The sequence below is a fragment of the Parasteatoda tepidariorum genome, chromosome 1 (assembly GCF_982258835.1).
Source record: "Parasteatoda tepidariorum strain Cologne lab strain chromosome 1, Ptep-v5.0, whole genome shotgun sequence".
In the NCBI taxonomy this organism is placed as follows: Eukaryota; Metazoa; Arthropoda; class Arachnida; order Araneae; family Theridiidae; genus Parasteatoda; species Parasteatoda tepidariorum.
Window position 1 is genome coordinate 50784659 of NC_141755.1, and position 26686 is coordinate 50811344.

The following is a 26686-nucleotide window of genomic DNA, read 5'->3' on the forward strand; positions in this document are numbered from 1 at the left end:
TTTCAAGCTGTAGATAGTTTTTACTTCCTGTTTCATTTTCACTTTAAAACCATTAAACACATAACTAATAAAAATAATGATTTTTTTTGTTGAGATAACGATTCAACAAAATACATTTAGATGAGTGAAAAAAGAACCTCAGACAACGTTCATTTAACGAGCAGTAATAAAAGTAACTAAACCACTCCGTGTTCTTAATTTTAATTTTTATAATAGTAATAATAATAAAAACTATTTAATTTTCTTTTTGAATTATGAGATTATTCTTGCGTAACAGTGTGAACAGAATGCGTAACAGTTATGACCATAGAATGTAACAATTTTAACGGGTCTCTCTGTGAGTCAAGGCCAAACGTATGCAACACGTGTGTGCCATCATTTTCTTAAACACTTCACTCCCCGCCCATCACTTTCATACTCTGTTGACCCAATGACACTGACCGCTCATTCGGCCTTCCGTAATATTTACGCAACACATATATTACATCATTCCAAATATTTACTAAGGGAACCGGCATTGAGAAACGATGTTCTCAACTTCTTTGATTTTTCTTATAACATAAGAACGACGAAATGAAATACCTTCAAGTCATAAATTCTAAAGTCGCTTTATTTTAGTGTTGAAGTATTAGAGATATTTTGTAAAAGAATTATGTTAAAATGAACTTTTAAATTACTTTACTTTAAACGATTTATTACTTTAATTTATTACTTTACAATTATTACTTTATTTACGAACGACAATTACGAACAATTTATTACTTTAAACGATTTAAAAAGTTGCATTTATTGACACCGTTTTGTTAAAACGATTTCTATTACTATACAATAATTTGGTTCTTGAAAATAATTTTAATCACGGTTTATTTCATTCAAACATAAAAGCTTGAAATTGGATATTTAGAAAACGATTCCGGAAAGTCACCGTGCATAAAATCGTTTTCTTAAAATTTTGCTTGTATCTGTAGAGTTATTTGGTTTTCAAAAATTATCTTAAATATATCTTAGTTTATTCATACAAAAACTCTCATGTTTGAAAATTTTTAAAACGATTCCTAAAAGCCGGCATTTATGGAATCGTTTGAAAGTTTGTCTATTACTGAAAAATAATTTGATTTCCGAAAGTGATCTTAATTATATCTTGTCCTTTTTTTTCAAACAAAAATCGTTTGATATGGAACATTCAGAAAACAAAACGGAAGCAGATACTTCTGGAATTTTGTCAACCTCTGAGTAATTTGTTTTTCCATTTAGGTTATATTATATTTGACAAAAAAAATAAAAAAAAAGACAGAAAAAAATGCTGAAGGAGGAAATTTAGAAAATAATTCCAAATCATCCATTTATGGAATCTTTTTTTTTCTAGATTCAATAATTATTCTTTATAAAATAAAATTATAAATTTTTAATTACTTAATTTTTGATTACTTAATTAATTTTAAATTTTAAATTACTATTTTTTCTATTGCTGTATAATAATTAGGTTCTCAATATAAATCTTAATTCTGTTTTATTTCACTCTAAACAGAAAATTTAAGAGACGATTTATAAAGGCCAACATTTATGAAGTCCTTTTCTCAAGAGCTCATCTATAGCTGTAGAATAATTTGAATCTCGAAAATAAACTGATTAAAGTCCTAATTTTCAATTAAAAAGGCATAAAAATTTTTTTACAATATTTTAAACTATGTAACTATTAATGTAAAGAAATCCAAAATTTGAAAGAAATTGAACAAAGTATATTTTTATTCATAAAAAGTGCTTTTTTGAAATTGGTTTTATAATTTAAAAGATTTTTGGCAATAATTAATTAGGTTAAGATACTTAAAATCAACTTCTCGAATCACGAAGTTTGCTTGTTAGTTCATGGAAATTGGAACATAAGAGCAAAAGCTATTCTGATGTTCTTTTCTTTTACCTTGTTTACTGCACAATTTATGATTTTTTATGTTGATATCTGATATTTAATATCTTACATCAGCTGAAAAAATTAAATTAGTTGAGAAACATTTCCAGTATAGTCAAATATCCCAATTTAACCCCTCTTTTAATCAAAAACCTTTGATGTCTGCATCTTAACAACACTAGATGTGAAAGATGAAGCAACACTAAAGCTTTGGGGAATTAACCTATACTCTCGTTTTTTATTTGAGTGAAAGGTTTTGTTTAGAAACAATATGCCAACACCTATTTTCTACTAACTAAGTCTTTTATTATGATTTTTACACGCATTTTTTTAACTATATTTGGTAAAAAATCGTCGTTTTAAAGTTGGTTAATGATATAAATAAAAAAAATTTTCTTCTCTATTTTAATTTTTTTAAATTTAAATTTAAGAAAAAAATTGCATTGAAATTTTTTTTTTAATTGAAGCAATTTTTTTAGTTCCGAAAATTGAAAATAAATATAGTAGAATATAAAAAACAATATAATATATAAAACAATAGAATAAAAACAAATGAAGGTGCTTTAAGCATAAATAAATCATAAAAATAATTCCATTCAAAAATCCTCAAGTATGAAAGGATAAAATAATAGAGAGGTTCGGTTAAAAGTGTTAGTTTCTTTTTTAAATCTAAGTAAGAACAAATAATCGCTTGACGAAACGAAATCTATTATTTACCCTCTAAACTCTGTTTACCCTTTTTCCCTACGTCAATGTAGGATTTATGCAAACAAAAATTACGATGATGAAATTCAAGATTTGGTTGTTTTTCGAAAACGTATTCTGATTCTTTTTTTTTCTTCTATTAATGATAATAATAAAAATTGTTTTTAAGCATTTTTATGTCACTAATTTCTTTAGCTTCCAACAGTACTTAATGCAAAATTCTAGAAACAGGTTTCTAAAATAAACATTTCACAATGGCAAAAATTGATGCACTTTGATTTATATTATGATTTTATTTGCATTTCCATTAAAGCTATGCATGCATTAAAGATACTTGCGTTACTATCCCATTAATCTTGAAGATGATAAATTTTGCTCTCATTAATTAAAAAAACCCAGCTTTTATTTGTTTCTTTATTTTCATTAAGTATTTGAAAGGAAATTCTTAATAATGGCAATATAACAGCTACCAATATCAAGAATTTCAAATAAAATAAAAATAATTAAATCAAATCAAAATAAAATGAAAGTAAAAATTCAAAAATAATATTTTTATTTTATTTATTTATTTATTTTATAGTTTTTTGTATGGATGAATAAAGGAATTTTAAGCGTTTTCGATGTCTATCGTCTTCTGAGTAATTTAAAAGTTATGCATTGAACGAAGAAGTTTTTAAAATTAATTATATTTTTTCAATTGACAAATAATTCTAAGAGTTTGAAAACTTTTTATTCAAAAATTTGTCTAGGGAAATTTAAAGTAATTTAATATCTTGTTTCTTGCAAAAACATAAATTTTGCTTTATTTTTTTAATTTTTTTTTATAATTTTTTCTTTTAAGCAATATATTTTTGAAATATATTTGGAACAAAATTGAATAAATTGTCTACTGTACTTTTCAGCGTGCTGAATTATTTATTTTTATTACAATTCTGTCACAAAACTAACAATTTTGGAATTGCAGATATATTTAGTAACTAGTATAAAAATGAATCCAACTTTAAAAATTTATTTTTACTGCTTAAAATAAAAAATGCATATTTGAAACACATCTAAAAAGGTCTATACTACTAAATTATTTTGGTAAAAATGCGAAAGAAGTTATAATATCTTTCAAAATCTAAATAAGAATTTTGTTTATGTATTTCCAATTTTCTAACGTCAATGATTGAAACACTTACGTTAAATTTTTTTCATTACAAAATTTAAACAATTGCTTTCGAAATTATAGGAGAAATTATTCAGTAATATTAAGGTCAAAAGCCATACAAGTTTTCATATCTTTCTGTTTTGCACATAACAAATTATGAAGCTTATTTAATCAAAAAATCGTTCGAATTTGCTTAACTTTATTATAGTTCTAATATGAACCACATAATTGTAATTGTTAAACTTAATTATATGCTGCTACTCAATTTAACCTTTTATCCTGACTATAACAAATTTTCTCCGTATTTTAGTTCATGGTATCCATATTATGGGTCAATTGTGAATCAGCAAATTAAATAATTTATTGCGTCTACGAATATGAAACATTGTTTCTAAATAATAAGAAATATATTTCACCCATATTCAGTCTAAAAAAATATATAGTTCTAAATCCTTCGTGTATGTTCGAGTTGAAACGTATGCATACACTAACTGTAATTGTGGATTGTGTTGAACATTATATCACTCAAATTTATTGCAACATAACTACAAGAGCCAAATTGAACCATATTATTCAAGGATTGAATCGATTTTCGTGATAGTTTAGAAAAATATTAATATTAGTGCCGATTCTCTTTATGACAATATGATAGCTCAAGAAAATGCATGCTGCTTTTATTTGCCTCTCTCGCCAATGCGGGTTTTTCTAGTTTTTTTTTCCATCTTCAATTTTTTCTTTGGCAACTTTGCGTTTTCCAGTTACAAGGGTCAAATTGAACCATATTATTCAAGGATTGAACCGAATTTTTCTGTGACAGATTAGAAGAATATTAACATTAGTGTGGATTCTCTTGTTATCGATATGATACCTCAAGAAAATGCGTTCTGCCCTGATTTTCCTCTCTCGGCCGATGCGGTTTTTCTAAGATTTTTTTCCACCTTCATTTTGTTAAACTTTTTACTATGGCAACTTTACGTTTTCTATTTCAAATATATGTACATTTTTTTTTGCTTCATTCACGTGTGGCGAGTCTTGAGAATGGGTGCCTATTTTTGAGCACTCGAAAAATGTTGACTCTTTCCATTTTTTAATTTTTAAAGCAAATGAAATTTTTTCATTACCAATGATAGAATTAATAGTTCAGAAGTTACAAGGATTTCTACGTACAAAAAGCACTGTGTTTGACTTGCACTTTGCTATTTATTTGGTTGAAATGTAGACAAATAAAATATTATTTTTGCTTTGTCTTACGCTGAATCGAATGAAATTAAGCAACAAACAATAACTCCAATAATTTAGAAGTTTTAAGAGCTTTATATACCAAAAGTACAATTGTGTACTTGGTACCTATTTGCTCCTCTGGCATTGATAACGAAACAAGTTAGGTATTGTTTCTTGTTCATATCTTTATGCTGAGCCAAACATGATCAAATGCTAGTCAACAAGACTGATATTTCAAAAGTATTAAGTACTGTTTTTGAACTGTAGTTCTTATGAATAAAATCTGTTATAACTTTTAAACTATTTATCTTATCATCTCATTCTTAGTCTCATTAGATTTAGCATAAAAAGCCATTAAAGAAAGAATACCTTATTTGTCTATATTGTAACTAAATAGCTATGCAGATGCGTAAATATGCGCAAGCTAACTATAGTAGGGGAGAGTGGGGTCAATTGTAACATTTTTTACTTAACTATTTTTAACTAACAAAAAATCCAATATATTATTAGTATTAATTGACCGATGAGTAAAGTAGACTATCCTCTACTAGAAAATAAAATAAATACCTTATTTTAAATGTTATTATATTAGTTATTAACAATTTTTGACAGTCGTGCACTTGTTACAATTGTCCCCACTTACGGGGTCAATTGTAACAGTTCATAAATTCAACTAAAACATAGTTGAATACATATTATCATAGTTGTGATATATTTTTTTATTGATCGAAATAGTAGTGATATTTTAGGAGTAAAAATAATAATGAGCAGAGACCTAAAGGGTTAAACTTTTGACTTTAAGGGGTTAAAAATTTTAATTTATGCTGTGAAAGGAGACAATAAAATAATGTATATGAAACATAAAATAAATGATATAGGAAACTACTGGTGGCTCTTAAAGAGTTAAGTAATGGTTTGTAAACATAAGATTATTTATTTTCAGCTGTTAAAATCGTCCCTTTACTTATTGTTACAATCGTCCCCAAGACGCCATTTCAGCTTCATTTGTTAAAAACAATGCTAGTTAATTATCAAAACTAATTTTTTTATTGAAATGTTAATTAAGGTGTCCACTTACATATTCGGGTAATAATTTTTATTTGTTTAAACAAAATTACTTTCTTACAATATAACATTCTGATACCAAAAAAAAGTACTTACGTGGCGTGAAAATATCTTTTGTGATGTAACTCTTTCAAAATTGCATAAAAATGGTTGCCAAGCAGGGGTGTACATGTAGATTTATTAAATACACCTTGTGCCCCACCCTGGAACCAAATCTAGAACCCGACACTCGAAATTTTCGCTCTGTTGCAATCGTACCCTGTTACAATTGACCCCACTCTCCCCTACCCTTTCTACATAAAAATCCATACAACTTAAGAACTATTTGTCACATCTACTTTTTTCCTAATTTAATTTCATTCAACGTACGAAATTTAGAGGAAACATTTCCCTTGAGTACATTGCAATATTAACAGCAAAATTTTACTTTTTGTATTTAAGACCCTTATAAATTCTAAACTATTGCAACTATCATCGCATGCGATTCATTGGAAAAACTATATCAGGAACAATATCTTATTTGCTTAAATATCAGTATTTAACTCCCCTCTTTTACCCTCCCCCAAACCAAATCTCGGTACAGAATTTTAGGCCAAATCACTTAATCAAGTTAAAATATTAAATACTTTAAAATACCGCCAATTGTTCGAAATTATCAAACCTAGACAAAACTTATTTAAACAAATAAATAATTTGCAACAGTTTTGAATTCTTATGTTCATAAAAATATAGCGTTGCAACAATTGTTCAAATTTTAAAAGATCAGGTCCTTGTCTGAACTTAATCAAGGTTAAATATTAAAAATTTAAAAAAAATCACCAATTCTTTGAAATTATCCACACACAACCTAGACAAAACTTATTTAAGTAACTATATTTTTGCAGTAGTTTTGGATTCTTACGCTCATAAGAAATAAGAAATTTTTTTAAAAAAAAAAATACAGCAAAGCAGCAACTTTTCAAATATCAAAAAGTCAGATCAGAAAATTGTGACTTTATTTCAGACAGAAATTGTGTGCTATTTTCATAATTAGCATACAGTGCGCTGGCTAAAAATGGACTATGCTTAATTTAACAATCAGGAATAACAATCTCACAATAGTTATAAGAAATAGCATATTACTTGTTAGAAACCATTATTTAATCTGACGTCAGAACTTTTTAAGAACAAGCTGCAATACTAAATTACAAATAAATAAGTAGTAGTTCGTAAACTCAAATCGAAACAAGGTTTTCAACCCTTGACGAGTGGAAAACTTCCTAGAATACTAAATACTTGTTCCTCGAAATTTCAATCGTTATCGCATATTCCTTCTTGCACTAATTAGCTCCATGTTCTACGTGCATTCGAACTAGTTTTAACGTTAGTTAGTGCATTTCTTGACGAATATATAATGAGAGGTGGACGGGAAATTGACATTATCAAGGTTACGACTGTTTTTGCATAAGGTTTAATGTCTGGTTTATCTAATTCAATTTGCTTCATTGTGGCTGTCTGGATGAAGCAAAGTTGAAGTGACAGAAAGTGGCTAGTTAAAGGGTGTTTTTCTCTTCCAATTATTTGTTCGTAATGACAAGTAAAATCTGATAAGCTATCGTCGTCACAATGGTTGTAAACTTAAAGGTCACCTGCATCGTACTTTTAACCTTGTGGGAAAACCAACTACAATGCATCCTCCATTTCTCTACAATTATAGATCTAAAGATTTTGAGATTTTAAGTTAAAAAGAGGTTCTTTAACTTATACGAAGTTATCTTAACCTTGTTTTATTTTAGAAATCCTTGTGACGAAAGTAAATGTTTTTCTTAGCTGAACGGATCTATCCTATTGAAGGTATTGTCTCCTAGTACTGTTGCGCGTTGGAAAGCTTGTCTCCTAGTATAGGAAAACTTGCCTTATTTTATATAAGAAATGTACTAAATGGGTAGAATAATTCATTATTCAAAAGATGTCTTTATATGCCCTTTTTTTAAAGCAACCAGGAGGCTCAACACTGCTTTCCAAACCTCATAATTGCTTCTCATTAATCATTGTTTTTTCTTCTTAAACGTCAATATTTTTTCATGAAAACACAAAACATTATGTTCTCAAAATTTGCAATTATTGGAACTTTATGTGAGAATATTTTGTCAATATGGTAATAGTAACGAAATAGACGATTATCTACATTTGAAAAATAGTCGTGGAAAAAAATATTTATGGAATGCAGATTATGTAATTCAATAAGAAGAAATTTATATCTAGCAACATGTAATCTCTCTCTCTCTGACACTTTTGATTAATATCTACTCGAGCGCGAGCTAATAAAATAATAAGGTAAAGATATCGTGCGGGAAAAATAAATTTTGTACAACAAATATAAATAGATTTTTCAGTACGCAAAATTTTAACTCCGTAGTTGCATTTCAGTGGGCTACAGTTTGTTTGTTTGATTTGATTAGATACTCCCAAAATAACTTTTTTTTTCAATTATACTTTTAACTCTAAAAATAAATCATTGATATCCTCGACCTTAGTGCACTCTGACCACAACGTGAGATCTCTGACAGAGATCGTCAAAAAGAGCTCACTAAATAAGAACCTCACACAAATATTTTGAATACATTTTAATCAACTTATTTATTTTGTTGAGGATGCAGACGAGGAGAAATTTTAAGAAACGCGTCGTTGATGACATCAGAGTGGATGGTCCTTAAGTATTATTGTTCAGACCTTGGTATTCTTTGGCCAAGGTTCATACAAACATAATGCTTACATTTTCGAATAGTAATAATAATACAAATACTACAACTACTAATAATAATACAAAAAACAATACTACTACTACTACTAATAATAATAATAATAAAGATGGCTCTTTGCGCAGAATTGTACTTTTATTATTTTTATTAGAAATTTTAACGCAAGAAGCCCGGCGCACTGACACTTCAAGATCGGTTTATTTCCCCAATTATTTCATTTTATTTTATTTATTCGAGAAGTTATTGTTTTGTGATATCGTATACTGTATTGTTAATACGGTATAAAGCAGTTAAACAATATCGAGAAAGATATCCTAACATAAAAAATAATTAAAATAAGTCCTTGATTTACCTGTCCCGGAGGAAAAGAGCTATTACAATTATAATTGTTAGAAAAAATATTGTTTTAATCAAAAAGTCTTGCCTAAAAATATCCATACCACATTGATATTATTTTTCGAAACTATTTTCTCGTTTTTATTTATAGCTTATTGTTAATTATAATCAGTTAAATAAAATGACATGATTAAAAACATTTAACATTAAGCTTCGTCCAGAGAAAATAACTCGATCTTCAAAAATGGGAAAATTCAAATTATATCATTTACTGCGGATTTAAGAAGTTGATATATTTTTCGATTTCTAATATCAGCGTGTAACAATTAATTAAATCAAAATTCTGCACGAAACATTCTTAGCAACTAATCACTTCCGTTTATTCGAATTTAAATGAGACATCCCCGTTTTTATGGGTAATGTATTCAAAAACTAATAGATAACTCTAAATTTATACCTGATTCATCCATTTAAACGAGATAAGCGTTTTAAAAGCTTTATTAAATTCAATAACCACTCCACGGGAGATATTTTATTGCTGATATTTTCGATCTAATGATGTTTTTCTTCTACCAAAAATAAAATGCTTTGAGTCATATTCTAAGCGAATTTCAAATTATCAACCATTATAACAGAGCATAGCTCACGTAGTGTTTAGAAGGTTAATAATAAAAGTTAAATTTAAAGTTAGACATCTGCATTCACTTGTGTGTTGTATGTTACCCAAATTTATGTAGAACCAAAATAAATATGATGAATTAGCCATTTTTTGTGGTAAGTTGTAATATTTATTCTATTTTATAGCAGCATTTATATAAATTTCATACTCGAAATCCATTTGAAAAAAAATTAAAAGACTATTCGCGTTATAGTGAACATTTTTTGCCCTTCTAATGAGAGATTACAAAGCCAACTGCGGACAAAACAGAAAAAGCAGTAACAAAATAAAAGCGAACAAATGAAATTAAGTTGGTCTGCAGTAAACGGAGGAAAAAAAAATCTGGTAAAATTACCGTACTGTATGATAATGACATTTCTGGTAAGAAACAAAAATCAAAGTTCCGGTGATAAAGTCAAAATATACGGAGTTTAAACTATTCATTTATGAATTTTTTCGTACACATGGTAATAGTTTACCATAGAAGTTCTGGTTTCCAAAATTATAGCTCTTATTATGACGCATTTTGTGAAAAATACAAAATTAAAAAATATATTCAACCGAATAGATGGTTTTGTAATATGGTATCCAAGGCATCATGATAAAATTACCAAATTATACCACTTTTGCCAAATTTTCTCACATATTACAAAACTTTATTTCATCCTTCATTTTACCATAGTCATTATCAAAGCGCTTCATCGAAAATTATTGAACTTTTTGGTTGTTCCCATAGAGCCAGATAAAAGGTAAATTTCACCATATTATGAAGGCTTTAATCATATTCCTCTTTCTCAGTATATAGTCCTTAGAATATAATTCGTTTTTAGCCTTCAATATTTCTCCAAAAGAGATGGCAGCAACTGATTTTTTTCCAGGCCATAACGGGACGTATTATTAAAAAAAAAAATATTTTGAATACTTTTTCAATAACATCGCCCCAAAAAGCTTTTCTGACTGAATTCTCTTTTAATCTTTTCGCAGTTTAAGATGGTTACTTTTTTGGAGCAGGGATGGACCTTTTCTTTCCCAAGAAATCTGCTCTTACATTTCCATGAAGGACACAGTGTGGTAGGTATCCACTGAATGGCAACCTCTTTACCATTTATAGTAAAGATGTTAATTAATGGAGACGTTTTAAAATTTCCTCTGACATAACAGACTTAGAAGAACAAATTGCTTCAAGAGCCGCTTTAGAGTCAAAGAGGAAAGCAACTTTCGAAAAAAGTTGAAGCATAGTGGTATTGTAGTTGGGGCAAAGCTATAATGGCTGTAATTTCAGAATCGGAAGCAGTTCTGTTTTACCCGACAGGACTGTAGAATAAAAAAAAGCATGCTTGCTTTGACTGTCGACCAACGTATAATCACCTGTAACCACGTGTAGCCATTCACTCTCAGGTTAAAAAGCATCTAAGGTCTCCAGAGCCAAAGATTCTTAAATTCGGTTGTTTGTTTGTTTCTTAGGGATTACACACAGAAGATTATTTCTATTATGTATTCTTTTCTGTCAGTAGGGCATTGCTTTGTTGGGCATTGCACACTCAATTTCAAAGCCAAGATCTAGCTGATCTCTAACTAGAAGCACTCCTTAAAGAAAGCTAGCAATTCTGTTTTTTAAGATCTCAATGGGGAATAATTCGACAGGAAAGAACAATCTGGTTCACTTAAATTTCTTTCTCGGTAAGATCTTTTTTTTCCACAGTGGATTCAATATTTATGTAGTGCATAGATAATAAAAGTGTTAGTGCATGGATAAAAAAGTTTGTTTTAAGGCACCAGTGTAAACAGACATAAAAAAAAATAGATACAAGATGGGAAATCATTCGAGACAGGCGATCACCGGTTTAGATGATGCCATGAAGGGTTCGCAACAGTAAGTGACACGAGACAGAATATAGCAGCCATGTGTCAAGTTAAGAATGGTTCCAGAACAAGCCCGTTCATAACAACTTTTTTCATTAAAATATACTCCTTAGCAGCATTTCAACAAGCTCTCTCCAAGTCGATTTACAGTGAAAACCACACCCAATAGTGCTTGTGAGCTGTTATAGTGAACATATATAACAATATTTGGTACTATTCCGTCTTTGAAACCGTTAAAAATTCCGACTATTATAGCAGCCAGTCATGCTTACTTAAATGTGGTCATATATACTGTGGTAATAGGTACCTGATATATGTACTGCGGCAAAAGACCACAAAAGACCACCCGCATGGAACAGTACCTATCATTTTGATTACTTGGGATTTCCCAGGCTCAAAAATATGTTATAGTCGATTTTAGTTAGATAGCAGTAGTTTTTTCTACCAATTTTGTAATGAGATGTTTTGGAGTGAAATAAAAAGGTTTTTTTTTTTGTAAATAAATCAAAACTACCAGAGTATGGTAAAATATATCATGTTTCTGGCTCTATGAGAACACCGAAAAGCTTTCGGAGCTTAAATTTTTAACGCAGCGCTTAGGTAATGACTTTGCCAAAATTAACCCTAAAATATGGTTTCATAATATGTGATGAAATTTGGTAAAAACAGTGCATGATATTTTAGAGCGTGGCATAAAAACCCTTTAATCGGTTAAATTACTTTTCAGATTTGTATTTTTTACTAAATATGTATAGATAACTAGAGCCATAATTTTGAAAACCAGAATTTCCGGTAAACGCATGATTGGAAAAATTACCAAATGAATTGTTTATGTACCGTATATTATTGTTTTTAATACTAGAATTATGGTACTTCCTACCAGTATGTCATTACGATACAGTACGGTAATTTCATCAATTTTTTTCGTCAGTGAATGTGCTGTGTAAAATATAGTTACAAAATTTAAATTTTTAAAATTTCAAGTATCTTTTCAACTTTGTCAAACTTTACCAAAGCTGCTGTTGCAGCTTTGTATAGGTTTAAATAAAATATGGTATTGAATATGATCTATGCATGGTATGTGTATCATAACATAGCCTAACAGATTAAAACTGTTGCTTTACGGTGAATGTTTTTTTGCGTCGTTAATGTCTATATTTCATTTCTTTGAAATAGTTACTTGTGGAAGCTTATTTGTTTAGAGTTCAATATGTGTAGTGAATTAGGGTTTAGAAATTCTAAGTAAAAAATTTTGTTAATCGAAGAATTACTATGCACCGTAGTTCAGAAAAGTGGACACTTAAAATTAATAATTAGTTGAATCAAAACGGCGTGATTTGCTTTATTCCTCCGATTGAAATGAAAGATAAATACTACTTGTAACTCTATTTTTTTTCTTGCATTCCACATCCTATTTTATGATATTTCCTACACTGTAAAAAATTCCATATCAAATTATGGTATAAAAAGTACCGTCACTTTTTGTGCATTATCCGTAAAATCTATTTTAACCGTAAAATATTTTACCTAATTTGATTCGGAATTTTCTTACAGTGTATAAGTTTTGTTTTATGGTTTTAAAATTTATAGAAAGTTTGAGTTATTATAAAATAAATGTGGGTTTAATTTTATTGTTTTAAAATAATAGCATTCCAAATTTCTCCCTTTTTTATGAATTCTCATTCTATCTCTTTTTTCTGTAAGGTATACCTGTTATTCCCAAACTTAAAGGGAAGAATGTTGAAGTGATTTTATATAATAACAAAATAAAGCTTTAGCTTTATCTTTAGTCGCATGGCATATATATTCAAATTTATAAAAAGCCGGGAAATAAAATTTATGAGAAATAAATATAATTCTCAGGAATAGTAAAAATTATAACGGAAAAAAGTTCATAATGAAGAAATAAAACTAAATGATAATTTAATATAAGGAAGCAATAGAAAAGCTTGTCTCGACCTCATTTTGAAGAAGGAAAACTTTTGAATAATTTTATTAATACTGATAAAATTAATTTCATTATTGCTGTTTTTTATAGACATCAATAAAATTTGAGTTATTAAAGACTTGGTTTACACAGACCGACAAGCAATTTGACCGTTGTTAGCAAACTGTAACATTTCAATTCTAATTTGTTTTGGAATAAATTTTGACATTTCTTTTAATTATTAAGCGAAGAACAAAATAACTAAGTTAGGCAAAATTTCAAAAACATTATTAAACATCTTTTAATACAAATTATTTACGAGGAAAGTATGATATATTGACACATCTTGAAAAATAAAGAAATAACATAAAATAAAAATAAAGTAATAAAATAATTATGTAATTAGCAGTGATTTGATCTAAAATATGAAGAAAAAAAGAATTTAAAACTGAATTGAAATAGAACTAAATACATTGTTTAATATTGAATTAATATTATCGAATTAATATCTAAGTATTCCTACTTAAAGCTTGATAAAAAATAGCAAATTCACTCTTAGATCTTAGCTTCTAGTTTAAAATATTGCTAACAATTTCAACAAAACAAAACATTTCAAAGAATTCTATAATAAATATTTTTTATTACGCACGTCAGCGCAAAGAAATTTTTGCAAAATCATCATTGTTCAAAAAAATCCATTTTTTAAAACTTTGCGAGAAAATTCTAACAATAATAAAACTTAGATCTTAGCTTCTAGAGTTAGAACTCTAAGAGTTTAGAACTCTTAGATCTTAGCTTCTAGTTTAAAATATTGCTAACAATTTCAACAAAACAAAACATTTCAAAGAATTCTATAATAAATATTTTTTATTACGCACGTCAGCGCAAAGAAATTTTTGCAAAATCATCATTGTTCAAAAAAATCCATTTTTTAAAACTTTGCGAGAAAATTCTAACAATAATAAAACTAATAATTCAAAAATTAATTTCCGAAAATGAATTTTATTGCTTTTAAAAATATCATTTATTAAAATGAATAAGCATTAAAATTCTCTAACCAAACCAAAAAACATTTTAGTTTCGTTTTTCGGTATTTACTTCCGGTTTCGGTTTCGTCAGGCAGCCTACAAAAAAAAAAAAAAAAAAAAAAAAAAAAAAAAAAACTGTACATTTTTCTTTAAAAATCAGAGATAAAAATTTTAAAGAGTTTTTGAAAGCTAATGAATTAAAGTCCAAACACGGATGATAATAATAATATAATAATAATAAAAAATAATAGTATAATAAGGTTTTTTCATAAGTATAATGATCATTTAAGCCTATTTTTTAAAGATAATGTGTAATAATTAAGAAAAAATGCTTTATTTCTTATAATTAATATGCACAAATCTATATGTTTAAATGCATTTTTCACAGATTTTATACACTTATATACGTAAACTCCTTTACTATGCTTAAACATTTTCATGGATATTCTATATTCTATATTATATATATATATATATATATATATATATATATATATATATATATATATATATATATATATATATATATATATATATATATATATATATATATATATATATATATATATATATATATATATATATATATATATATATATATATATATATATATATATATATATATATATATATATATATATATATATATATATATATATATATATATATATATATATATATATATATATATATATATATATATATATATATATATATATATATATATATATATATATATATATATATATATATATATATATATATATATATATATATATATATATATATATATTAAACATATTCCTCATAAATTATAAGATTGCTTGCTGAGACTTCTTATGCTTTAACATTAAGAGATAAGTCTTGCACCCGTATTACAAAGCGCATTTCACAAAAACACAAATACGATGCACGCCTTTGCGCATAAAGCATAAACAAAAACAATGTGGATTAAGATGGTAACCCTATTAAAAAGTCATGCAATTCTTTTCTATTCTTTTTATTCGAATCGTCCCTTTTACAAATTCCTTTCTTCGTGAAAAAAATCGCCTGCAGGATATCATTGGATATGAAGTCCGTTGAGAGAACACTTTCACGTGTTAAACAACATCCGTGTTTGACCTACTCTCTCGGTCGAGAAAAGTGTTCCAGTTGAAAGTGAAAAACTACAGGTGTTGGTTCGATCTCAAAAAGTGTGGTGAGTTTCTTATCCAGCTTATCTTTTTGTCAATCTATTCATTACACAATTTAAGACCGGTGCTTCATTCATTCATATTTTTAAATTTTAAATATGCTCATAAATATATATATATATATATATTCATAATTTTCAGAATTTTTGTCCCCTGCTGTTAATAAAGTGTTGAAAAGCAAATATCTTAATTCTTTTTCTGTTAAAAATTCGAAATAATTTTTGAAAAAAAATTAAGATTCGTAGAAAATTTTGATGAAAAATAAAGTCTGTTTCGTTGATTAAAATCATATTTAGCGCAAGGAAAACACGTGAAAAACTTATTTGTTGTGCGCAAAACAACTTTGAGGACAAAGATTAAGCAATTAGGTGCCTCCACCCTCGGCTCACTACGGGTCGGCAATCTATCATTTTTGCTACATAATTATTGTTTGTCTGCTTCGAAATTAATTGTTTTATCGTAGTTTTAAGCGGAATTTTTTTTTATAGTGGTGACGTAGAACAGTTTTTTGAAGCTATCAATTATATAAGTAGTAAAAAGAATTGTGTTTGCTCTGGAATCTATTTGAAAACATATGTAAGCCGGTATAGGGGGTTTAAGCCCCCCTGTTTATTGCAGCTCATTAACTCTGTTGATTGCTTCCAATAGTTGCTATTTCTTCACTTGAAGAAATTTCGGAGAAAATTACGGTAAAAAGTACTGGCAACCTGAATAAAGCTTTCACAAAATCCATTTTACCATGAAATACACTTTTACTATAGAATTCAATTCTACCATAAAGTTCAGTTTTACCGTAAAATTTTATACCGCAGTTTTTGCAGTAATATTTATTTAATAATAGTCAGTCTGTGATTTTACAGTAAAACTTACTGTTTAAAAATTACTCTATATCGGATATTTTGCTCCGTACAATTTTAGGGCAAAAAATAATTTTACGGTGAGAAGCACCGGCACTCGATGCGCCATTATTTTTTATCGTAGTTTTATCCGGAATTTTCCCAGTGTTGGCATGAAACAGTCTTTTCTACTAAAGTTGAAACTATTCTCTTATACAGGTACTAAATATATGTATAAATTAGAAGTGTTCAACTATATAACATGGGATGTTATACAAAGTATTGTGCAATATAAATTATAAGTGCTGATGACAACTAAAACAATACGGAAGTTAGTGAGGGAAAACTGAATCTTACCATGTGATTTCCCTGTCAATAATAACGTTTATAAGACAATATGACTACTATATGAGACAACTTTATTATTATTAACAAAAAATATTTTTAACTTTTGTTTTATACATTGAAAGACGCCTTTGGCGACCAGCATGGTCACTTTTCAAAGTTATCTTGTTCACAACATACACTGGTGGACAAAATTAAGAGATGGAAGACATTTTCCCAAATATCTCAAAAAATACTGAATATAAATAAATGAAATTTGGTGTGGATATAGTTTATTCCATGATAATAAAGTATGCAAAACAAAAATGAAAGTGCCATTCAGTGGCAAGACCTATTGCCAATAAATCCAATGTAGTCTGAACTTAAGGATAAAAGATGACAATAAATGTGAGGCTTGTACAGTGTGTGTTGCCTCTAGTATGGTGTATGGTCACCCCTGACAGACAGATAGCATGCACAACGAGTATGCATGCTGTTAATAAGGGAGTTAAGGAGGACTTGAGGAAGACCCTCCCATTCTTCCACCAGAGCAATTTTTAACTCCAGAATGGCTCTGTGGGGGAGGTTGGCGCATCGCAATAGCTCTCCCAAGAGCATCCCAAGCATGTTCAATAGGATTCAGGTCAGGGGATTTGGCTGGCCAATTCAGTCGTTGAGTATCATCGCTTTCCAGATACTCATCAACCATGAGAGCCCTATGTGGTCGCGCATTGTCGTCCATAAAAATGAACTCAGGGCCAACAGCGCCCCTGAAAAGACGCTCTAGGACCTCCTGCCTGTACCTCTGGGCATTCACGGAACCATTGTCCAGCACATGGAGCGTTGTGGGGGTATCTTGCATGTGCCAATGCTTTTCATCTCTTAATTTTGTCCACCAGTGTAGAAACTTCGATAGTAATCAAGCCGAATGCACAGCACAACTGTATTTAAAAATTATAATTCTACAACCTCTCCACCATTATATATATATGTTGTTTATTGTTTATATGTTGTTTATTGTTCAGACATGCATCACAGAGTTCATGTTCTCAACGCCAGGAATCAAACGACACAGGCAAAACTATAAAGAACACCCTCTGATTGCATGTAGCATGTATATTAAAATTTCACGAATAGTTATGTAAATGTGAATTACTTTATTAGAACTGTTATGTGTAGATTTGAATAACATATAATTTGAAAAATTATGATTTGATAATAATGATTTGAATAACTTAATAACATATTTTTTGTTGAACCGGGATTTATGTTTACGAAGGATAATGATAATATGGCCAAATTTGGAACCTTGCAATGATTGCAAATAATTTTCAACAGTTTTATGGTTTAACATAATCTTATAATTTTAACAATGTGTGGCAATACATTGAGTTATTAGAATTTTAACAGTGCAGAATAGTAGACTTAATTAATTAAATTTTAACAATTTGCAGCGATAAATTGAATAATATTGAATAATATATAATTTTTAATATTGTAAATCAGTAGATTGAATTAATTACACTATGAACAATATACTATAACATACTGAATTAATTGAATTTTTAACGTTGCATAATAATAGATTGAATTAATTGAACTTTCATGAACTCACAGCAATATATTGCTTCTTTTAAGTCTTTAACAATTTATAGCTATGAATTAGTATTTTTAACACCCAGGTTATTGTAAAGTGCATATTATATCAAGTACAAAAGCAGCAAAAATATTTTTTTTTAATTTTTAACAAAAAGATATTGTTAAAATGTATTTTCCTATACTTTAACATAACCCGTAAAGTGAGATAAATGCTTTGTTACGTTCAATTAAGAGAATAGATCTCATGGCATAAATGAGTGAGAAAGCATTAACCTGATGTCATAATTTCACTTTACTTCTCAGCATTCAGATGCATTAATTACGAAGGAAAGTTTATTCAGTACATTCTAATTATTAAACGTGTTTTACACGGCCTCAAGCTTTTTTCAATTTTGTGTCTCTTTTTTGCGCACTTGTTTGAAAAAAGAACATTTTACTGATTACTTCATCTATTCGTGTTATAAATTTAAAAGTAGTTAAAAAAATTTAAGTGATAATTAATTAAGTAACAAATTAGGTAACAATTACTTTACTTCTAAAGTATAAAAATTTTTGCAAAATTAGGCTTCAAATAAGCAAAATTTTCACGTGAAAGGTTTCACACGGAGAAAAAAATTCTAGTAAAATTACCATACTGTTTGGTACTGATTTCCATTCATGTAATTACGTTTTACTGTAAATTCTTGTTTTTAAAATTATAGTTCTTTTAACCACCCATTTAATAGAAAGCACAATAATGAAAAGCAAATTTAACCGAATAAATGATTTTATGCCCTGTTCTGAAGCATTGTAATAAAATTATCAAATTTCATTACGCATTATAAAACTATATTTAATTCTTAGTTTTACCAAAGTGCTTCGGGAAAAAATACCGAGCTTTTTGGTGTTCCCTTAGAGTCAGAAAAACGGCGCATTTTACCATATTCTGGTAATTTTGACCCTACTTTTTTATCTCTGCGGCAGGAATTGGAATATTAAAGCAAGTGGAATTATTATGTATTCTGTTTGATAAAAAAAAATGCACAGGAAAAACTTAAGAGAAATATTTATTCGAAAATAATTTCATTTTTAACTTTTGTATGAATTGGACTTCAGCTTATGATAAATTCGACTTCAACTTTTGATGCTCAACTACCTTTAAATTTATTCAACAAAAAGATTAAATCATCAGTAAAAATTACAAAATAGGTGACACTAAATAATAAAATTCTGAAACACGCTTAGTAAATTTTTCTTTGATTGACAATTTTTTTAAAACTTATCATGAATTTGGTCTCAAGCACTCTTGCTTCGAAAACGGAGTTTAAACTCCATCTGTTGTCCCTAAGCTTTTCTTTCGTCTAGGTATGTTATATGTGCTATAGTTAAGAATCTATTAGAGTTGGACGGGAAATTTATTTTGTATATTTATTATTTAAATATCATATTACCAAAACACCATGCAGTGAAGATCCTTGAAGCACTGAGTTTGTGAGGGCTACCAAGATGTTTATAATATACGAAGCCTCGTGTTGACTTCTTTTGTAAATAATTTAACATTAATAAATCCTTTTCAGAACCAAAAACAAATATTTATTGATAGTATACGCTTACTCGTAACTTGCAATATACACGCACTTTTTGTATCGACGTTCTACAATATTTTTTTTAATATTACAAAACAAAGCATACCGCTGTTGCCATTTCTTATTTACTATATATATATGCGTTTACATTCGACCATCCTGACATTTTAATTGACCTCAGTTGAACTAAACTTAAAATTTATTGCAATGAAACTTACTAGATTAGCAATATGAAATAAGATGGGCTTCTAAGGGTTCTTTGATTTCTCAGCATTCATATAAATTAAAGCTTGGCAGACGGTTACTACTGTAAAATTGATGCCCAACAAAAAATTGTCTAAGTCGTTCTAGCGTCCATACTATTGCCATTAACTCTAACCTACTGAAATGATACTTTTTTTCCGTCTCTGTAGTCTTCTTATTCACACAGTAAACTAAATGTCATTTGTTATCGTTTCCTATCTGAAGGAACATACCAGCTATACCATCTGCTCATGCAACCAGCGTGAACTTCAGTTTTCGCTTCAATATTATAAAGAGCATTTGCCTCTTTATAATCCTGAAGCGCTGATTTATTAATTAGTTATTGGTTGATTCGTTTGTGTTCTTATGATTGGTTGATTCGTTAACTCCCGTTAAAAGGTTTCCAACGCCTCTTCTTGATTCTTTTCCCATTTGAAAATTTTATTCTGTTTCGTCAGCTGTGTTAAATATATAGCTTTAATGGCAAAGTTTGGGATAAATCTTCTAAAAAAACTTGTTAAGCCAAGAAATCTTAAAATATTAGGTGTATTTTTAGGTTTGGGAAACTTAGATATTACTTCTACTTTTCTTGATACACGCTTAATTCTGTTTTTATTTATAATAAATCCTCGATACTCCACTTCTTTCTTTCCAAACTCACATTTTGGTAATTTCAGAGTTAAATTCGCGAAAAATAATGCTTTAAATACCTCAGTTAACTTTCGTATGATTTGTCCCCACGTTTTAGCTAACAAGTATACCACCTAAATAACATAACACACCAACCATTGCTGTACAACGGACATAAAGGCAGATTTCAGCTTTGCTTTTCTGGTTAGGGGTATTTGTAGATAATCGTGCTCCAAGTCTAAAGCTGTAAAATAACTGCAGTCTCATAATGGGATACACTGCAAGAGACGTAATGTTGGTATCTCGATCCTGATTGGATGTTGGAACGTGGCATTTGTTTACCTTAGCAACTGCTTTTTCCATTTTATTTCAAGTAAGCCAAGCTCGTATTTCAACTGATTCAATGTGCGATACTTCTCTTTAATTAATTTTTAGTTAATTAACATTCTAACGTATGTAGAGAAACTTAGCTCAACTTTAATACGCCATTTTGTTGATAAAGATTAGCTGGCGCTGACGTCATAGCTCACATCTGTGGGTATGTGAGGTCTTCATGAAGTGTAAGCACCCAATTGCTTCAAAAAATCACCAATTTTTGACAATGGAAACTTATCTTTTATAGTTTGGCTGTTAAGACTGTAATTACTTTTTCTACAACTAAGAAATAATTAAATAGTTCTTCGTCACGATATTCGATATGAAATATTTTCCCTATTCTGGCCCAAGCGATGTATGGTAGATTCCTTACGCGGTTGTTTATTGTTAAAAGTTGATATCAAATTATCATAATCGTCCATTTTTTCTACTAAATCATCTGGATTAATGAACCAATCATCAATAAAATGATCTTTTACTTCTTGCGTCACTTTACGTTTCATCTGATCCGATATAATAAGAACTCTTAACTTTTAAAAACTATATACTTCAAGCTCCATTTAGTAGGTAGAATTTTTCCATATACTTCTTACATTCTTAGTATGCATGAAAGGCTTTTGGTGAAATTTTTCGGGTTCTAATTTATACCGCTTTAATAAAATCTGCCACCAAACGATTCTGCTTGAATTTGTCTGAAAAATCTGCTTGAAATTGCAAATGATTATAAAATCGTTTGCAATTTCTTCCGTTTCTCAGGCGATTAACTGAACTAAGTCGTAAGGAAGTAAGCGAAACAAGTGAGTAACCCAAAAAATTTCGTTTATATATGCTTGTTTAGCCAAAAATTCAAACATAATTAAACATAAACTGATATCAGGGTTAAACTTTTGAATCAAATGATGAAGCTCTAATTTTAATTTGATTGGTGTACTATTAATATTTTGATTGACGACCGAATTAATTGACCTATTCTCCGATTCAATGCGCAATTTTTGTAATTCAAATTCCATTTGATTTTTTTAAACCCCGTCTTGTCGTTTGTGTTCTTTAGTTTCCTTTTGGCGTTTGCGTTCTTCAATTTCTTCTTGGCGTCTATGATTTTCAAATTCTTCTTTATCTTTCTTTTCATTTATTACAGTTTTCAACAATTCTTTGACACAATTTACTTCATACTCTTTGTTCGCCAAAATTATCTTTTTTAAATAGGTAATTTTATGTTTATCATTCATATCTTTACCTAATTCTACTTCTTGTATTTTTAAATCACATTTTCTTGCATTAACGAAAAGGCCATTTTGTACTCGCGGTGAACTTTCTTACGATGTTGAAGGTTTCAAATAAATTCTACTACCGAATTTGTTAGCTTCTTATGTAATTAATTTTAATAAATACTTTATTGAAACAAAGACAAATATTTATTGATAGTAAAAGCGTACTCACAACTTGCTATATTCACGCTAAATGAGAAAAATGCTTATTGATCACAAATTGTAAAAAATGCAGAAAAGGACCACCATTAATACTTTTTCAAGCATAGTAAAATTACTGAAGACATCATTAACATTTGTGGGGTAGCGTTATTTTTTGTTGTTGTTGTTAAATTTTTGCCTTTTATTTGGTGACGGTTCGACTCTTCTGTACTCAATACTTTTTAAATCGAACCCGATCATCCAGAGATCACAATCCCTTGGAAATCAGGAGGTATTCAAAAAACTGTTAAATGAAAAAGAGGTTGTCGCGCAGGTATTTGGCAATGGTTCATTCCAGATAAAACAAACTCCATCTTCTTGAGTAATCAAACAGACTAAAAAATAGCATAAAAATGTGCTGAGATGCTGAACTGTCAATCGTGCTGTCAGGAAACAACGGTCCGACCACGATTCATTTACGGAAAATGGCGTTCCATTCACCAATTTTTTTTTGGGTGAATTGCTTTTTCTCTGTACATGTGAGGATTTTCTGTCTACCGTGTTTAAAATGTTCGAGAATAAATAAACAAAAACTGGGCAAATCAAGCCTTGTGGGTAAAATAAGCGTTATCGAGTATCTGAGCACCGCTTCTGATAAATTTTGAAAATTAATGGGCAGAAGTTAGACGAGAAAATCGAGAGGTTTGATATCATGTAAAATCAAAAGGTTTCAAATCAAGAGGCTTCAAAAAAAATAAACGGACCTCCCTAACAACTTTTAATCGAATAATCAGATCTTCACGTTCTAAGGCTCAGTCTTAATGGTTCGAAGGTTTGACCTCAAATATGCTAACTAATTAGTGTGCGTGCGCGATATTACTATTAGTAGTGTGGACGATATTTTAAGTTATGAAATCTGATATAAAAACTTACTTTCTCTGAATAAACATGGCTTTTTTTTATGGATATGGATTTCTTATCCTACAAATACAGGGGGTAGCCGTAATATAAGAAATATGGTCCTCGTAGTCTGGTCAGGATAGTGGTCCAAAGTTTAAGGACACTTAATGTTAATGCAATGACACAAAATGTAACTTTTAGTAAAGATTTTTCTAAAATTATTTTATTTAACAAAAGCCTAAAAACTTGAATTGTAAGGTATACAATTTTTACATCATCTTAAAGAATGCAATTTCAAATGGCAAAATACAATTGAGCGAAATCGGTCTAGTAGTTCCTAAGAACTTTAAATTTAAAGTAATGTTCACTCGCTTCTTGTGGGCTACGTTTCTTTAGACATACTGTAAATAGCTTTGATTACGTTTCTTTAGACATACTGTAAATAGCTTTGATTACGTTTCTTTAGACATACTGTAAATAGCTTTGATTACGTTTCTTTAGACATACTGTAAATAGCTTTGATTACGTTTCTTTAGACATACTGTGAATAGCTTTGATTACGTTTCTTTAGACATACTGTTGAACTTGAACTAATCCTTGTAAATTGCTATTTTTTAAAAATTTTGTTAATATTAATACTGTGAAATTAAGATTGGGACTTAACAAATTTTGAAAATGAATATATCTAAAAAAAGTATTGATTTATTGAAACTAATGAATTGAAATCATAAACAACGTTGACATAGTTTGATAAAATAATGATGCTCAAATCTTCGGTTACTTAATTTTTTCGAAAAATTATTTGCTCGAAAACTAATTTTGGTTATAAATAAGTTCTTTATATCATAAACGTCATAGCTCTAATTATGATTCTTTCTTTTTTCTTTTTTTTATAGAAAAATTAATTGAAATTCTTTTGTAATCTCCTAATGTACAAATAATGGTATTTGATATTGTTTTAAATTTTGATGTTATTGTATTATGTATTCCCTTGAAATATTCTCAAATTAGAATTTCATGAACGTTATTTCTTCCAAAAGAGTATCATCGCCATTGAAATTAAGAGGAACAAATTGACTTTTACATGATCTTATTTAATAAGAACAAAAAGTAATTTACTAGTCTTATAGCTATCTATTCTTGATGCTATCGTTCTTTCTTTTGAAAACTCTTGGCAAATCATCCTTCTATTACTTACGAGATAGCCGTGTAACACATGTGTGATTCATTTAATTTTAAATTTTTTTTTTATTTGCGTAAAAGTTTGAAGCTAGTTTTGAAAAGTTTGAAAAGTTTTTGAGCTATTAAGCAATATTATATTCATTTTTTAACAACGTTAAATTTTTTTAAACAACGTTATAATTCTTTTCATAATTGTCTTTTAGCACTGTTGTAAATATATTTATAATTACTTTTTAACAATGTTAAAATTATGCTAAATTATTTTTTAACAATGTTACAATTATAGTATAATTATATTTATAATTATTTTTAACAATGCTATAATGATGTTATAATTATATTTATAATTATTTTTAACAATGCTGTAATGATGTTATAATTATGTTTATAACTATTTTTTAACAATGCTAAAATTATTTTTATAATAAATTTTTAGCATTTAACATTAAGAATGCGGATGGTGTCATTGGTATGCAACTCGTTAAATAAGCAGCTTTTTTTGCGGAAAAATCTTGGCACTTCTACCTGTATTTACTTTTTTTGAAAGACCTTTTTGAGTTTCGATACTGAAAAAGTTGAAAATATAATGATTTTTCTGCTTCTTTTCAGTATTTTTCTGCTTCTTTTCAGTATTTTTCTGCTTCTATTCAGTATTTATTATGTATTCCCCTGAAATATTCTCAAATTAGAATTTCATGAGCGTTATTTCTTCCAAAAGAGTATCATCGCCATTGAAATTAAGAGGAATAAATTGACTTTTATATGATCTTATTTATTAAGAACAAAAAGCAATTTACTAGTCTTATAGCTATCTATTCTTGATACTATCGTTCTTTCTTTTGAAAACTCTTGGCAAATCATCCTTCTATTACTCACGAGGTATCAGTGTAACACATGTGTCACTCATTTCATTTTCAAATTTTTTTTTATTTGCGTAAAAGTTTGAAAAGAGTTATTAAACAATATTATATTTATTTTTTAACAATGTTAAACTTTTTTTAACAACGTTATAATGATATAATTATTTTCATAATTGTCTTTTAGCAGTATTGTAAATATATTTATAATTACTTTTTAACAATGTTAAAATTATGTTATAATTATATTTATAATAATTTTTAACAATGTTGCAATTATGGTAATATTATATTTAATTATTTTTAACAATGCTGTAATGATGTTATAATTATGTTTATAACTATTTTTCAACAATGCTAAAATTATTTTTATAATTAATTTTTAGCATTAAACATTAGGAATGGGGATGGTGTCATTGGTATGCAATTCGTTAAATAAACAGCTTTTTTGCGGAAAAACCTTGGCACTGTCACCTGTATTTACTTTTTTTGAAAGACCTTTTTGAGTTTCGATACTGAAAAAGTTGAATATAAAATGATTTTTCTGCTTCTTTTCAGTATTTTAGATTAAGACTCATCCGGGTACTGTATGCTATTTCAATTGTTCAGATACAAATGAAATAACGGAACGGAATAAAATGACGGAATGAACAAAATCAACAAAGTTCTTTTCTGATCGCTTCGCAAACTAAGTTCCCTTCTCTTATTCATTACCCCAATGTGAAGAACCCCGTTGAACTTTAATTTTGTTTCCATTTAATTTCAATAAATTTGCCCTGCTCGCTTTACCCTTGTGAACCTCCAGAACTAATTGTGATCTCATTACACTTTTAATTTTCTAAGCTTTCCAGAAAAAAATTCATTTCTGTTTCGTTCTGGTTTTCATATCAAAACAAAATCTGATTTACTTCGTTTGCTTAATAACTTTAACTGGCTAACTTAGCCCTCAAGCAAGACATAAATTTTCGATTTT

General features: G+C 28.5%; 1 protein-coding gene across 2 annotated transcripts in view; it reads left to right on the forward strand.

The window, feature by feature from the left end:
- Nucleotides 1-9757: 9757 nt before the first annotated feature.
- Nucleotides 9758-26686, forward strand: part of LOC107444745 (very long chain fatty acid elongase 7) — a 31332-nt gene continuing 14403 nt past the window's right edge. Inside the window, exon 1 of one of the 2 annotated variants that reach the window (XM_071179872.2) lies at nucleotides 9758-9898. The gene's annotated coding sequence lies outside the window, so the exon portion shown is untranslated. Of the gene's footprint in view, nucleotides 9899-15660; nucleotides 15799-26686 lie in introns of those variants that run through there. The other variant, XM_016058968.4, reaches the window with a different exon arrangement.